The 17,107-nt window shown below is 40.2% G+C and overlaps 1 pseudogene; it reads right to left on the minus strand.

Moving 5' to 3' along the window:
* Positions 1-1,092: 1,092 nt before the first annotated feature.
* On the minus strand, positions 1,093-4,981 carry LOC148043343 (E3 SUMO-protein ligase KIAA1586 pseudogene; annotated as a pseudogene).
* Between the last annotated feature and the right edge of the window lie 12,126 nt (positions 4,982-17,107).

The raw sequence follows: 17,107 nt of genomic DNA on the forward strand, positions 1-17,107 counted from the left end.
GGAGTGGCTTGCCGCCCATGTGACCGGATGGGAGTGGCTTGTCACCCATGTGACCAGATGGGAGTGGCTTGCTGCCCATGTGACTGGATGGGAGTGTCCAAGACGATGTCACTGAATTCTTTCCCCCAATGGATGAACTACAATATGATTAAAATAAGTACAAAAACAATAAAAGAGCTACTTACAGATGGAAGATGCCTGTTCTTGCCAGTCTTCAGTATCACGGACTCCAATGAATGGGCTGCACAAAGAAGAGACACAGAGAGCAAGACTTTAATTGCATGCACTGCATTGGGATGAAACCAGCACACAAAATAATAGAAAAGGAAAATTACTCTCCTTTTTTGTGTCTTCTGCACCACCGACTCACCATCTTGCTCCAAAAACCTGCACAAAGGAGAGACACAGAAAGAAATGCCTTAATTGCTGCCACTTCACTATCTCAAGGAGGAACACAACACACAACACACCACACCCAGCAATAAAGACAGGTACTTACAGGAGAAGCATCACTGGCTTGCCGGTCTTCTGCACACCACCGTATTACATTTAGGTTGAGGTCGATTGGCTTTGCTTGGCTCAGAAAACCTGCACAAAGGAGAGACACAGAAACAAACGCCTTAATTGCTGGCACTTCACTATCTCAAGGAGGAACACAACCCAGAGCACACCACACCCAGCAATAAAGACAGGTACTTACAGGAGAAGCATCGCTGGCTTGCCGGTCTTCTGCACACCACTGTATTACATTTAGGTTGAGGTTGATTGGCTTTACTTGGCTCAGAAAACCTGCACAAAGGAGAGACACAGAAAGAAATGCCTTAATTGCTGGCACTTCACTATCTCAAGGAGGAACACAACACAGAGCACACCACACCCAGCAATAAAGACAGGTACTTACAGGAGAAGCATCACTGGCTTGCCGGTCTTCTGCACACCACCGTATTACATTTAGGTTGAGGTCGATTGGCTTTGCTTGGCTCAGAAAACCTGCACAAAGGAGAGACACAGAAACAAACGCCTTAATTGCTGGCACTTACACCTTACATAAGAATAACACAATGAAAGAGATACACTCAAGCACTTACTTGTCTTATTGCTTTTCTGGTTGTTGATATCTCCATACTGTTCTTAGGCTTCCCGATTCCTCTGTTGCAGCTTTCTTCGTCTTTATGCGTGGATCATCAGCCGTGTGGTGGTGCGCTCTGAGCCAAACTTTCACTGTAGGAATTGGGTCCCATCTCTCAACAGGTATGCCAACAACACTTATCGCCATCAGGTTACTGATGTTTGGAATGATTAGGCTTGTTCTTTGCTCTGAACATATGAGGTTCATTTTTGAGAACCCCCTTTCCGCCTCTGCTGAACTCACAGCAATTGTCCTGACAATGTCTCTAGCTTTTCTGACAGTGTCAGGAATTTTGTAGTTCTTTGGATTTTTCAGCACATTTCCCAAAAAATCCCTGTAGTCGTTCAAATCAATTTCATAATTAAAAATAGGGCCAAATTCAACCAATGCTTCCTCTCCATCAGCCCATGGAACGACTACGTCTTTCATGTCCCAGCAATCTGGCTCCAAATAGGTGATAAAGTGTAACTTTTGTGCTGCTGGCAATAGGCTACCTGTTCTTAGATGGTCGCAATCCATCAGCCTTTTCTTTAAATTGGTGATGATGCTTTCCAAAAGTTTTTCACGGGGAAGGGCAACAAACCATTGATTTGGAGCTAAATTCATGTTTTGGAAGGCTTGTGTTTTTAGCAATTCCGCAAGTTCTTTCTCTTATGTGCCCTTTCTCTGTAGTAGCACTTCAACACCACCGATTGTTCGCAACACTAGCTTTTCGGCCACGATGATATTTGTCGCTCTCCCCTGTAGGGCATCTGACAGGGCAGCAATCTGACGTAGGATGTCAATCATCAGGGCCAAATCCTGCAAAAAAATTAAATTTTGAAAGCGGGAAGCCATGCCTGGGAACCTTTCGTTGCCTTGAAAAAACTGATATAGCGCTGGATAAGCACGCCACACAGCCATGGTTGCCCTTAAACTACAGGCAGCCCATCTTGGTCCCAAAACTCTGCCAATCTTCACTATTTCGATGCCCAATTGCTCAGAAATTTGGAAGAGGTCATTCTGGCTCTTGCAGGATTTGTGGAAGATGGTGTGCACTTTATCCAGGAAGATCTTGAAGTGGTTGACCTGCTTCACTTCTCTTATTGCATCATCCAGCACAAGTTGCAGGCGGTGGTTCAAGCAGTGCCAGATGATGATGTTTGGGAATTCTTGAGTTATTCTGGCGCTGACTCCAGATTTTCTTCCAAGCATAACGTTGGCGCCATCGGAGCAGAAAGCGATTAAGTTCTTCCGTAGATATTCGGTGGTGAATCCAACTTTGTGCAAGCTTTCCATTGCTGCGGAATATATGGTCTCTGCATCTTGTCTCTGTAATTCCAGAAGCTCAACGAAGATGGTTGCTGGGCATTCTGGATCCTCAACTCTAACAAAAACTATCAGCACTGATCCCATTGAAAGTGTTGAGGCAGGGAAGAAGGCGGGGCTTAGCAGTGAGAAGATGGATTTTCAGGCTATTCCTGAAATTCCTCTATTCTGAAGGAATTGGACGGTTCATCTTTGAACCCAAGCTGTCCCGGAGAGACAGTGAAAGGTTGGAGGAGATCCAGTGACCCCAGAGATGTTCGCAAAGTCCCTGGGGGGTTGGAATTTAACCTCCTTTGCCAGTGACTTCTGGATTAGCTATAAGCTAACTGAAACTGCAGGTTGCCCCTAAGAATGGCGTGTTTCCAGCTGGTAAGGTGATTTTATTACTCAGAGAGACACGGTCCGCATAAAAATTTAAGCTAATTGAAACCAAAGAACAGAAGAATCTAGCAGCGAATTGGATCTTTTTATGGGTTTATGGACGGTGGTTACTCTATTTTTTAAATGTTTTAAATGCTACTTACATGGACAAAGGAAAGATTACTTCAACATCTCCTCTGACCCTCTGCAAGTGGGCTGTAAACCAATTTACTATAATTTGGCTCCTTACAACTTGACACTTTTATTGCTTGGCTGGGTTGGTCTAAGGTCAGATAAGATTGTACAGCTCCCAGCTTGTTTTTACTTGCAAATACCTTAAAGCCTCTAAAGGGGAAATACTAACTGCGTATAAAGATGGCGTCTGTTCAAATTTCAAATGATTCATTTCAAATGATTTTTTCTGCTCTACAAAAGCTATCTGACACGTACGATAGATTTGAAAAAAAGCTGGATTATTTACTGTTTTTAACATCAAAATATGAAGAAAAAAGTGAGACTGTTGAATGTTTGAATGTTCCTGAAATACAAACGAAGGATGTCAGAGATGATCATTCTCAATTTGCTGACATTCCGGGCATCTGGTTTACCTCTGAGGGAGAAAAAGATGGAACGTTTGAAGGGGGGCAGCTACGCAGAAGATTTACTTCGAAAGACAGAGCGCAGGAGGAATGAGAAGCATTAAAGAATTTATAATTTATGAAATATCATTTCCAAAACTTTTGATACCACCACTGAGAATTAAAGACAAGCTGAAAAGTGGAATAAGCGTAGGACAACGACATTATATGAGAGGCACCTTAAGCAAAAAGGTGCAGGGATCTTTTTGTTTGCACTTGCTCATAAAGACGTTTGTAGAACTTGATCCACGAATGGCAATAGGATTAAGGAGGTTTTGTTATTGGAGAGACATAGGCTGATAGATGGAAGAATACAATTCAAAATTAACTAAACCTAATTAATTTTATTTGTAATAGACATAGTTGAATAATAATTGATAATGATAGTAATGTATATAATGTGGAGTTGATATGATAAATAATAATTGGATATGAGAAGGGAAGGTTAGAAATATTTTTGGACCATATATAAAGGTTATTAATCACAATAATTATCACTATTAAAAAATAAAATAAAACTATATACAGTTAAATGTTAACTAATATGGGGAAAATGTTATGATATACGATATAATTACATAAAGAAAGGAGAATGATAATAAACTATATACATGGAGGATGGAATTTTTGATATTAAATATTATGGATGTTTAGCTAAAACAGGATATGAGGATTTGATGTTAATGGAGGATTTTATAAACAAGTAAATGAAATCCTAGCATGTGGTTATGGATTAAATCTTTGGCATAGTTAAGGATGAAAGATGTTTAAACAACTGTAGTCAACTAAAAGTGGAGATATGATGATGTCAATATGGTAAACATTTGAGTTAAGATATTTGAATTAATATGAATTAATGGAAGAGATGCACAAAAACATGTTGTAACCAGCTGATATACTTTTTTATAATATATACCTGTGGTTTTTTTGTTTGTTTTTTTTCTTTTTTCTTTTTTTTTTTCCCCTGCCTTGTCTTTTGTTTTTTGTCTTTTTTGTGTTTTGATTTTTCCCCCCCACTGGTGTGGGCATGTGTTGTTTATGTAACAAAATAAAAATTTAATAATAATTAAAAAAAAGAAAGTGTTGAGGCTTCATCAATTATTAGGCACACCTTTCGATTATTTGCAATAATCGTTGAAAACACCGTGCTCTTGATATGTTTCGCAATGAAGTCAACAATTTTTACTGCAGATCTTCATGAATGCAAGCCAACCCCAACATCCACTCCAAGCGTATTCAGCAAATTTACTTGCGCTTCGATGTCTGAGAATGGATTACATCTCTGCGCCAGATCGTAAACGGTGGAAAATATTGTGCAAGTACTGGATAAATGTTTCTCAGTTGACTTATCCAGGCATTTGGTGAAAGCTTCCTGCTCCTGTTGCTTACTGGTCTCCACACAAATAAGGTGTGCCTTTGACTGAAAATGTTCCCTTAATTTTTTTCTCAGCGATGCTTGTTGTACATCCTTGCTTTCCCCTGCTGGTGACACCTGGAAATGTTTCCACTCTTTGGAAACATGAATACCTTTCTCCAACGTGAACATGGGTTTTGCACAGTATGCACAACCCACCTTCTTGTTGGATACTTCCAGTCCATCAAACCTGTCCTTGAAGTGTTTGTATTGCTGCAAATTCCAGCAGTCAGGAAGCTGTGAAACTGCAGTGGAGTCGATGGACTGGCTGCTTTCTCCGACCTCAACTGGTGGTAGTGGTTGTGCTGGAGGTGCTGGTGGTGCTGGTGCGGCTGGCGGTGCTGGTGCGGCTGGTGGTGCTGGTGCGGCTGGCGGTGCTGGTGCGGCTGGCGGTGCTGGTGCGGCTGGCGGTGCTGGTGCGGCTGGTGGTGCTGGTGACTTCTTTGGATCAGCTGATTCCTCAACTCTAGGCTTTTTTGGAGAAGAAAGCGGTCATACTCTGTTGCCTCTTCTTCATTGTGCTAAGTAGATCTAACTGCTGCCAAAGAAATAAAACAATATTGGATTCAATTGTGGTTGTAAGTTGAGGACTCTGTAGGTAACAAGAAGGGACCTCTGCTTTCAACCAACAATGTACAGTCTTTTCAGGAAGGATGAGAAACAGGAAAGATATAAACAAACAGGAAAGATATAGTCTTTCATCCAAGAAGATAGTTCAAGAATGAATGTCATATTCCCAGAGCAATACAGATTTCCTTTTTCTGAAATTTAGTTTTCAGTTCCAAAAGACAGGAATATATGAATGCATATGAAATTATGAATTAGTACTTAGGTCGGTCCAAGAAGCTATTCAGAAGTTAGTGGTTAGAAGCAATCATAAAGGAAGATTACGTGGGATGTGTTTGCACAACAGTGGAAAAACAGAGATATGTAAATGAATAAATATTACAATGTGCAGGAATAAATAAATTGACAATTAAAATCAAGAAGGCTTTGAATACTTTTTCACGTGGGATTGGTTTTAGTTATTGCCAACTAACAGAAACAGGAATTAGAAAGCCAAAAGTATGAAAGAAAACACCAATTATGTAAGGAAAGGTCCCTAAAATGTATAAGGAAATATTACTATATAATTATTAATGTGTAGATAACTGCGGGACATTACACACACACACACACACAAACTATGATGGAAAACACCCAAAAATAAGAATCCCCCCCCCAAAAGACTGCAAATGAAACCAGTTTTTTTTCCCTAAGCCTAAGGACAGCAAAGACAAAGCCACTGGAATAAAACCCATCAAGGCATTGCGGGCAATTATAAAGGACAAGCGTTCACAGAACCATCAACCACCTCAGAATTACCTAAACAATGAGGGTGAAACACACTAAATCTGATTTTCTAGGATACATACAATAGCATTGAAAACAGTGACGACCATTTTTCACACTTAGCGACCGTTGCAGCATCCTCATGGTCACGTGATCAAAATTTTGATGTTTGGCAACAGATTCGTATTTATGATGGTTTCAGTGTCCTGGGGTCATGTAATTGCCTTTTGTGACCTTTTGACAAAGTCAAATGGGGAAACCAGATTCACTTATGTTACTAACTTATCAGCTGCAGTTATTCACTTAAGAACTGTGGCCAGAAACTCCGGACCTTTGAAGGACCTTCAAAGACAGACCCATTCAGAGTGCATCGAAGTAGTGCAGGTGATCAATAATGACAGAAGGAATGGACACAAAGCCCTCTTGTTCTAGGTAGGAGTATGCACCAACTAGAGCTGAGGCCTGAGCTGATCACAGGCCTCACGGCCCATCTAACATAGCCAAGAAGATCCAGGCCATGGAGCCCCTACATCAGAGGTTGCTCGGCCTTGGCATCCCCAAGGACAGCAGCAAAGGTATCAAGGCACCTTGATGAACGGAATGCAGTTGTGTGTCTCGCTGGGGTTCCTCCCACTGAGGCTCTCAAAGAGTAACTACAAGACCCTGCTGCCAATCACACACACAGCCTGGCTTCTGATACAAATCAGGGCATTTATTGCAATCATAAATCTCTAACTGCAGTTACAAAGCACTGTTGCAAACCAAAACATTTCGGAATAGAGAAGAGACACAAGAGCTTTCTTTTCAAACAATCCAAAGAGACAAATTGCTAATTTAGGTTTGATGCAAGAATTGTCAATTTTCAATAGCTTTTGAATAATTTATGTTCTACAGTCCTTGCATTCCATTCATGAATTAGATCCCAAGGTTTCAGTAAAACTATTCAATCATAATTAGTTTCATGCATTAGGATTATTTCAAAGCACAAGCAATAATTCATATTGTAACCATTTCAAACTATTCCACACACAATAACTTAAAATGAAACCATTAATAATATTCCACACACAACAAGTTACAATAAAACTATTATAAAAAATTCAATGCACAATACATTTCAAAGTATTGAGTATAGAGTTTTTTAAAATGGTTTATTTTAATTTATTTTGGATAGAATCTTTTTTTAAATAGTCTAAGACAATTTAAAAAAAGATTTTATCCAAAATAAATTAAAGTAAACCATTTTAAAGTATTCTGCACTCAATACTTATATGTAAAACTATTATAAAAAATTCTATGCATTAAATAAAATATTATTTTAAAATACATTAAAATAATAATTAAATAAAACCGGGTCACTTACCAGCAGCAGGCAGAATCAGCAGCACTCTGATGCGATGGATGGATCCTTGTCGCGATGGCAGGCAGCAGGAACAGGTAAGACACCCGACTGGAGGGACAAGGCTAGGGTCACTTAGCATACGCGAGGCTGCGGCTTTCACAAGGGAGGCCACCGTCCCACCAACCCAAAGGTGGCCACGCGGCGTATGCGAGGCCGCGGCTTTCGCGAGGGAGGCCACCGCCGCCCCCCACCTGATGGCGGCCGCGCGGCGTACAATAAAGCTAGGCCACCGCCGCCCCCCCACCCGGAGGTGGCCACATGCCATATGCAAGGCCGCGGCTTTTGCAAGGGAGGCCGCCGCCACCTGTACCACCCAAAGGCGGCCACGCGGCGTACGCAAGGCTGCGGCTTTCGCAAGGGAAGGCCTGGAGGACTTCCTTTACGAAAGCTAGGCCGCCGCCAGCCCCCCCCAACCCAGAGGCAGCCACGCGGCGTACGCGAGGCCGTGGCTTTCATGAGGGAAGGCCTGGAGGCCTTCCCTTGCGAAACCTAGGCCGCTACCGCTGCTACCACCTCTAATACCCCCCCAGCTTCCTACCGCCACTACCACCGCTGCCATCGCCACCGCCCACCTGAAATCCCGCCGCTAGTGTCCCGAGTCCTGCTGCCGGGGCTTGGTTGCTTACCTGTGGAGGAAGCAGCAAGCTCCTGGAAGGCAAAGGGAACTGAAGTTGAACGATGTGAAGCGCGAAACGAGGCGTCTCAGCAACAAACCCTTTTGAAAAGACTCTGAGAGAAAGATTCTTTTCAAAAGAGGAATGTTAGCCGTTGGTGCCACACTTTTAAACGAGCCCAGCCCGCTCACTGATTGGCTTGACTCCAGCCAAACAGTGAGCGGCAGGCTGGGCTTAGTGCAGACGGGCGGGGGAGCGCGTGAGCGAGCTGCGACGTGCCGGCAAAAGGGTGCTTTGCAGCGACAGGGGCCAGGACCGGTACCGGCGTTCCCGGAAGTTAATTGCTTCCGAGTTCACCGACGAACCGGTTCGTGCGAACCGGTGCAAACCAGGAGGAACCCACCCCTGGGATGTATGTATGTATATGTGTATATGTGCATAGAATGGAAGCAGTAAACTTCCTCCCATATTTGGGCATATCAGGGGTTGTGACTTTAAATACATACCTATTTCCCTGGCTCAGCTGATAAGGAGATGAACCTTGTGGCTTAATGGTTAACACATCTGCCTAAGATGCAATAGAGCACAGGTTCTAATCCCAGTAAGGGTATAGCTAGCTGATGAGAGCTAAATAGCTTGAAATAGATCTATACTAGTCTCCCTTTATTTATTTATCAGCACAAATACAACATATATAGATATGGATGGTATGATATGCTTTATGAGAGGCTTGCTGTGCTTAGGGATGAGATATCCTAATGCTTCGGTTATACTTGTGCATGGTTATAAAAATGCTTGAATATACACTGGTATATAGCTTTGGGAAATGGATTATAGTTATGTAGACAAATCCCATAAACTATTGATTAGATGGAACTAGTTGAATAATGTTGCTAATGGAATCTGTGACTTGTATGAATCAGAATTTAGAAAGCATTATTTTAGAATCCACCATTTGTATAGTATTCATCAGGATAAAAGTTTGTACTGCCTGAAACTTACAATATTTTTTATTCCAGGCTATTGAAAAAAAAGTGAAACCTCTAAATCCTGATTTTACTTTATGAGGGATTTTCCCAGAGGTAGTCCAAGTGAAGGAAATTCCTAGGTAATTCTGATAACTTTGTTTTTGATAATTTAATAAGGGTCAGTTGAAATATCTTCATTAAATTGAGTTCGGATAAATTGAATATCAGCTATCATAATCACTCACAGGAAGAAAGAAAAGACAAAGGGAAATTTCAGATTAGTCACAAGAAGTCCCCTATCTCTGTCTGCATATTATGTTTAAACACTCCTAATAGTATTCAATAACTGTCTTCACAGATTTTTGGCTTCAGTAGTGATTGTTTTTCTTGGGCAGAGGTTGATTTCCTATTGGAAGTCAGCAATTTGAAAGCAGTTATATGGAGGAACAACTGGAGATGGAGGACATAAAAATGAAAAAATTACCTACAGAGAGTGAGAGTGGGAAGAAAAAGAAACTAATCTCAGTGTATGTTGGGACCATGATTGTACATTGGATAGTCTTACTTGTCTGCTTGATCCTCTTTGGTTTGTTCCATTTTGGGGTAAGTCTACACAAAAGCCTTCCAGTGCTATGGCTCAGGATAGATTCATATAGGACTTAAAGTTTTTTCCTGACAGAAATCAAGTTGGTTTTACTTTGTCTTGTTAAGGAATGATGCTCTGCAGGTAAATTAACATATTTTTCAAATTATAGAACTATTCTTCAGTCACACTGTTTCTTGGAAGCTTCAAAGCTTGCTCTTAAAATGGCTAGAAATTGCCCCTTTATCCACGTATCCATATGTGCAATATGAGATAAAGGGACATTGCCATGAAACAACAGGTATACAAAAAACAATGGATTGTTATGTGGTTTAGCTATATGAAACATCTTTAAACAGCTATTAGAATCTTACTTGCAGTGTAAGCTCTTGAGACAAAACAAATCTGTGATATTCCTTCAGTTATTACAAGACTATTCAGCAATGAATAATATTTTGATGGGTTTCTTGACATGTTTTAAAAAAATATTACAGCCTTTTCACAACTTTGCTTTTTTCTTCTCTCTCTCTCTCTCCCTCTCTCTCTCTCTCTCTCTCTCTCAAACATTTAGTTTTACATATATCTCAAGAACCACCTATCACCAGTTAATTCAATTTTAGTTTTTTCCTATTTACTGACAAATATATCTTGCCAAAGACCACTGGTAAATGTCAAAAACAACATTTAAGATACAGTAATGTTTGGATCGAGTGATGATCTCAATTTTTTTAATCTTGAGACATCGTAATGTAAATTCATTCTTGTTGCTAACATTTATTTAAAATGATCTGATTCATTGAGTTACATTGACGCATTTCTAAAACAAGGAAAAATACTTCTACAATGTACCTTTAAATAACAATTATTATTTTCAATAAAAAGATGTAATGTCAGCCTCATTTTTAAGGTTAGCACTAAATATTTAGCTAGGTAAACTGGTGCCAAAGTGACAAAATTAATCCCCATATTTGTACTTCGACAAACTCTATAAGCAAGGTAAATTTGGAATATAGCTTTTGTATATTGGAGAAGAGCTAATGTATGTAGCACATCCATAACTGGAAGTTTACTAATGAGAAAAGAAAAGAAAGAAAAAGGAGTAGGTAGGGAGGAAGTATATAAAGATCTTATCATCTGCTGATCATAGAATCACAAGAGATATATTGGCTTTATAAAGCAACATTTACCAATATAATTACTAATATTCTATAAAAATAAAATCGGCTGATTTATAAACAAAAAAAGACAACATTTACCTCAAGATACCGTTAAACTGTTACAATTGTATCAACATGAGACATATTATTTTGTAACAGTGACCATAAATTGAAATACATTAGATGTACAGTCAAATCACCACAGTTCTTTCTCATATCCTATGTACTTTGATAATGTCATCCATCCAAGTGGAAGCTATTGTAGATACAATAGCACACTGCGTAATATAAATGGTTTCAAAATGACAGCTATGGACCAGAGAATACACAGAAAAAATATTTGGAGACAACCAAAGATAAACTACATTTGCTCACTTCAGTTTCTTTGTGGTAAAATCCACCCACCTTTAACTGATGTCTGGTGAGATATGAGAAAGAAATAAAATAGCATGTTCTAAAAGTATTTCTATATCTACAGGCCCAGGCATGTATTGTTTTTCACTTTTCAAGAGGAACGTAGCTACTTATCTAATGCTTAGTTGTGGGATGATTCAAAAAATTAAACAAGTTGGTTTAATTCATTAGCCATCTAAGATGGGGGTTTTCACCATTAAATGTGAACCAAAATATGGGTTATGCACTTTACTCCTAAGAGCAATATAATTACCTTTTTTAAAAAACTAAAAAGATTGTGTTGGCTCTGGCCAAATTAAAAGTGGTTAAAGATGCTGAGGGTGAGCTGCTGTTACTTGCCCCAGTTCCTGCAAACCTAGCATTTCAAAATCATGCAAATGCAAGTAGATAAATAAGTGGCACCTTGGCAGAGGTGGGATTCAGCAGGTTCTGACCAGTTCTGGAGAACTGGTAGCGGAAATTTTGAGTAGTTCGGAGAACCGGTAAATACCATCTCTGACTGGCCCCGTCCCTATCTATCTGCCTCCTGAGTCCCAGCTAATCAGGAGGAAATGGACATTTTACAGTATCTTTCCCCTGGAGTGGAGAGGGAATGAAGATTTTACAGTATCCTTCCGCTGCCATGCTCACCAAACCACGCCCACCAAGCCATGCCACGCCCACCAAGCCACACCCACAGAACCGGTAGTAAAAAAAATTGAATCCCACCACTGCACCATGGCATATAGTCATGCTGGCCATTTGAGCACTGAAATGTCTTCCGACAATGCTGACATGACAATCTCATCTCAGAAACTCTGAAATGTGGTGTATTATTTTTGCTTTTTAAAAAATTAATTCAATGTTGCATGGCTTTAAGCACCATCAGAGGATGCAATTTTTGCCCTGGCATTTCATGGCTGCCCCTATTTCTTTGTTTTGGATTCAGATAATTTCTAACAGTTTCTAACAATCATAATGTTTGAAATCTTTGCCAGAATTTAGAGTTGATTGTCACTGTTTGCTGAAGGTTCAACAATGCAAGAACATTTACTTAAGTGACTCAAAGAAGGTAGAGTATTAAGTCTGTGGTGATAGCATGTGCAACATTAAGAAATATTAATTATATTCTAAAATTATCACATATTGCTATAGAGTTGGAAGGAGTCATTTAAGGCTTCAAGTCTAAAATAAAATTGCCCAGAGTTGCTCTGTGAGGGAGATGGGTGGTCCCTAAATATGATAAATAAATAAATAAAATAAATTGCAGATTCAAAATCGAAACTGACTATTGCTTTCACTATTGAACTGATTCTTTTGATGGGGTTTTTCTTTCTAACATGCTACTGTCCTGTACTGCACTGTAATTTAAATTCATCATTATGTCCTTCACCGTAGAACATGAGAGATAGGACCTGAAAGATGCACTTTCAGGTATTAATAAATGCTTAGCACTTTTATCAAGGTTCAGCTTCTCTTCATTGAGTTATAGTTTTTATTTACCTGATGATTTTTGCTTCTCTTTTCTGAGCTTGTTCCAATTTCTCAGAGCACCGGACACTATGCTCAAAATTGGGTTAAATCAGTACATAATAGAATGGAATGATTATTTCCTGTGATTTGAAAATTGTGCTTCTGTTGCATTTAGTCTGTTCATAGACATACAGGTTCATACAGGTAGACCTCGATTTACAACCACACTTAAGCCCCAAATTTCCATTGCTAAGCAACATAATTGTTAAGAGAATTTTGCCCCATTTAATGACCTTTCTTGCCACAGTTGTTAAGTGAATCATTGCATTTGTTAAGTTAGTAGCATGGTTGTTAAGTAAATCTGGCTTCCCCATTGACTTTGATTTTCTGAAGGTCTCAAAAGGTGATCGCATAACCCGAAGACATTATAACCCATCATAAATACAACCAGGTTTCCAAGGATCCATATTTTGATCACATGATCATAGGGATTTGTATGATTGTAAGTGTGAAAACGGTTGTAAGTGTGAAAAACAGTCATGTCACTTTTTTCAGTGCGGTTGTAACTTCAAATGCTCGTTAAACGTTGTAAGTCAAGGATTACTGTACTTAGTTTGCGATCAACACATTTTCCAATGTCAGTTTTAGAATGCACTGTATTGTGCTAAAAAGATTTTGTGTTTTTTTTTACAAGATAAGCAAAAAGATTAAAACTCATTGAAAGCCCAAATTATTATTTTTATTAAGAAAGTATTTTTAATTAAGGTATATGCAATTTTTGACCTAATAGTATTGAACACTTAAGAGTCTACATCTGGGGTGTCAAACTCAAAGCCCACGTGCCGGTTCTAGCCCACGGGGTGCTTAAATCTGGCCCATAGGGCCAGCCTGGAAATATCAAAAGACCAGCCTACAGTCTCTGCTGGTCAAAACACCAGCCCCCTTTCGGCCGGCAGAATGCTGCAGGAGGCGGGGAGGTCAAAAACAGATCTCCACGTGACCTGTTTTCGGCTGGCAGAGTGCTGCAGGAGGACCGAATCGGACTGTACTACAATTATGTGGCCTCAAGTAAGTGCCTGATCTGGATAGAAAACAAGCAACATCTTATGTTAATACTACAGTTTAATGCCAGATTTTATATACTATAAGTCCATTTAATCTAAAATCAACAATCTATAATTGACAGCCATTTCAATTTGCTCTCCTTGAAATTTACCTCTGCTATTTAATCTTGTATTATCATGTTATTTATGCTATTGTATTTTTATTATTAGTTGAATAATAAAAAATACAATAGTATAAATAGCTTTTCTGCCTGGAAAAGCAATTTACTATTAAACAATAGGGTATACATTTAGAAATAAAAAGTTTAATGGAATATGAAGAATAAGTAATAAATGTTTACCAGTAATATCTGGTAGAGGAGCTAGAAAAATGGTTATAGAACTGTGGAAAGAAGGAAGAGAAGAGGAAATAATGCATCTTGACCCTGTGTCAAACACCCACAATGGCCATGGCCACCATTTTGAGAGCATCTTCAGGACTGCCACAGTGAGGCCAGATGGAGCTGTGGGAACATAAGGGGGGAGGTAGAGATAGTTGGGGGATGTGTAGCACTGGTGGGCTGCAAATATTTTTACTACTGGACGCAGAAGCGTCCGGGCGGATGGGTGGGGCCTCCCGCCACTGTTACTACCGGTTAAACCAGACCGAACCAGGAACAACCCACCACTGATGTGTAGCTAAAATAACATCCTGTCTCGTGGGAACAAGGACGCTCTACCAGGAGTTGGAAGGATATGGATCAAAGCCAGATGGAGTTGGGACTACGACCTGATTGGACCATGTGATGGACATGTGACCTGGAGGGCAAGACCTCTGGGTAGGAAAAATCCTGGGTCCTTCTGTCGGGTTTTCAACAGCTGTGCCGATATGATATTCCAAATAAAATTATGCTTTGAGGAAACTCTAGGCTGCAGAGTTTTGATTGCTTTGGGGTTATTACCCGGAACCCTGACAATACCACTAATTGTAATTTTGTCTGATTTTTATTTTTATTTTTTATGCTTTTATATAATACTTTCCTGGCAAAGAAAGCCTTTAACTCATGCTCTTTCCTCTTTTTTAATGTTTTTTTCAAATAATATAGATAAAAAAGAGCAATGTGTTCAAAATCCATATATACAATGTGTTGCCTGGTTACAGTTGGAGTAATATTCATCATAATCACAATAATAGTATCCTCTAATGATAATTTCATAATAACAGTGCTTTCCCCATAACATTATTACATATTAATTAGTAATACTAATCAAAATTCCTCTTTCTTGCTTGCTTTCTCTTTCTTTCTCTTTCTCTTTCTTTGTCTCTTTCTTTCTTTATCTCTTTCTTTGTCTCTCTCTTTTCTTTTCTCTCTCCCTCTTTTTTCCTTCCTTTCTTTTTCTTTCTCTTTTTTTTCTTTCTCTTCCTTCCTTCCTTCCTTTCTCTCTCATTCTCTCTCTCTGATTTGTTTCCCTCTCTTTCCCCCCCCTCTCATTCTCTCCCTCCAGCTCTTTCATTTCTCTCTCCATTCTGTCTCTCTGATTTGTTTCCCTCTCTTTCCCCCTCTCATTCTCTCCCTTCAGCTCTCTTTCATTTCTCTCCCCCCCTCTCTCTTCCCTTTTCTCTCTGCTTTGTTTCCCTCTCTTTTCCCTCTCTCTCATTCTCTCTCCATCATTTTCTCATTTCTCTATCTTTCTCTCTTTTTCTTCCCCTTTCATGCTCTCATCTCTTTCACGCATATGTGTGCATGCCAGAAAAATACCTTCCTGGGCCAGGATCATGGCAGTGCAGGTGGCAATTCCGCCTACCACTGCTGCCACTGTGCGGTGACTAGCTGACTATGCATCACAGGAGACCCCTGCTGCACAAGACACTCCTCAGTCTCCTTGGTCCCCTTCTTGTTGTCTCAGGAAGGAGGGCAATGGGGAGCAGCAGCAGCCACCACCAGATGCAGAGAGGAGAGATCCAGCTCTCCTGTGCAGCGCAGAAGAGCCCTGCACAAGGAGAGCCCTGCTCAGCAGAGAAGAACTGGAGCTCTCCTCCCTGCATCTGGTGGTGGCGGTGCTATGGGAGGGCAGGTAGTGCACATTTACAGTAGCCCCGAGATGTCCGCCTGGTGCCTGCCCCCCCTGAGCACCACTGCCACTGCTGCTGCCCCAAAGCAGTAGCTGCATCTCCACCAACAGCCGCCCGCCCACCCGCTAGCCAAGCCAAGCTGGATACCTATCTTGGAAGGCAAGCAGGCATGGGGGACTACTGGGAAGGCTGCATGGAAGGCAGGCAAGCATGGCAGGACTGTGGGGAAGGGAGTAGGCTGCTATCTCCCTTCCCCATGGCCAGCTGGCCCCAACATGCTTGCCTGCCTTTGCAAGCTGGCCACAGGGAAGGCCACGTTGAAGCCAGGCAAGCATGGCAGGGCTGCAGGCTGTGGGGAAGGGAGTAGGGGAGGCAGGCTGGGATAGTGGAAAGCAGAGACTGGGCAGGGCGGTGGTTGAGCTGCGACCAGTTTGGAGATCCAGACCCAATGTCCACTACTGGTTCTCCCGAACCAGTAGGATTTCACCCCTGGTTTCAGGGTTATCCATTCTTTTAGCCAGGTAAGCGCAGCTGCTTGATAGTATAGTTCCCAGTTTGGCAACCCAAAACCTATCAACTCTATTGATAGGGTCTTGCATTAATTTCAACCTAATTCTTGCCTTTCTGTCTTGCCGTATAAATTTGGTTACCATTCTATTTAATTCCTTGAAATATTTCTTTTCTAGCTTTATTGGAATTGTTTGGAACAGGTACAACAGTCTCAGTAAGATATTCATTTTGATGGTAACTATTTTCCCTAACAGTGATAATTGCATGTTTTCCAGATCTAATTTAATTTGCTGTGTTAATTTTAAGTAATTTTCTTCTTTTATAGTTATATATCACGCTGATAGATGTATTCCCAAATATTTTACTTTTAAACTATTTGAATATCTATCTTTTTCATTAAATCTTTTTTCTGTTCTTTTGTAAAAAAATTAACTAAGATTTTAGTTTTTTCTTTGTTTATGTTCAATCCTGAAACATCACCATAGTTTTCTATTTTCTTTAATAGTTTGGGTCCCATTTCTTGCAGTTCTTCTATAATAAATACTAAATCATCTGCAAAAGCTTGTAGTTTGTATCGGTCTTTTTAAAATTTCTATGCCTTTTATTTCTGTATCTTGGTGGGTGTTTCTATTTAATACTTCCAGAGTCAGAATAAATAATAAGAGAGATAATGGGCATCCTTATCTTGTGCCTCTTTTAATATTAATAT

Source organism: Thamnophis sirtalis, unplaced genomic scaffold (genome assembly GCF_051295495.1).
Source record: "Thamnophis sirtalis isolate CommonGarterSnake01/CBP01778 unplaced genomic scaffold, rThaSir2_p1.2 scaffold_12, whole genome shotgun sequence".
NCBI lineage: Eukaryota > Metazoa > Chordata > Lepidosauria > Squamata > Natricidae > Thamnophis > Thamnophis sirtalis.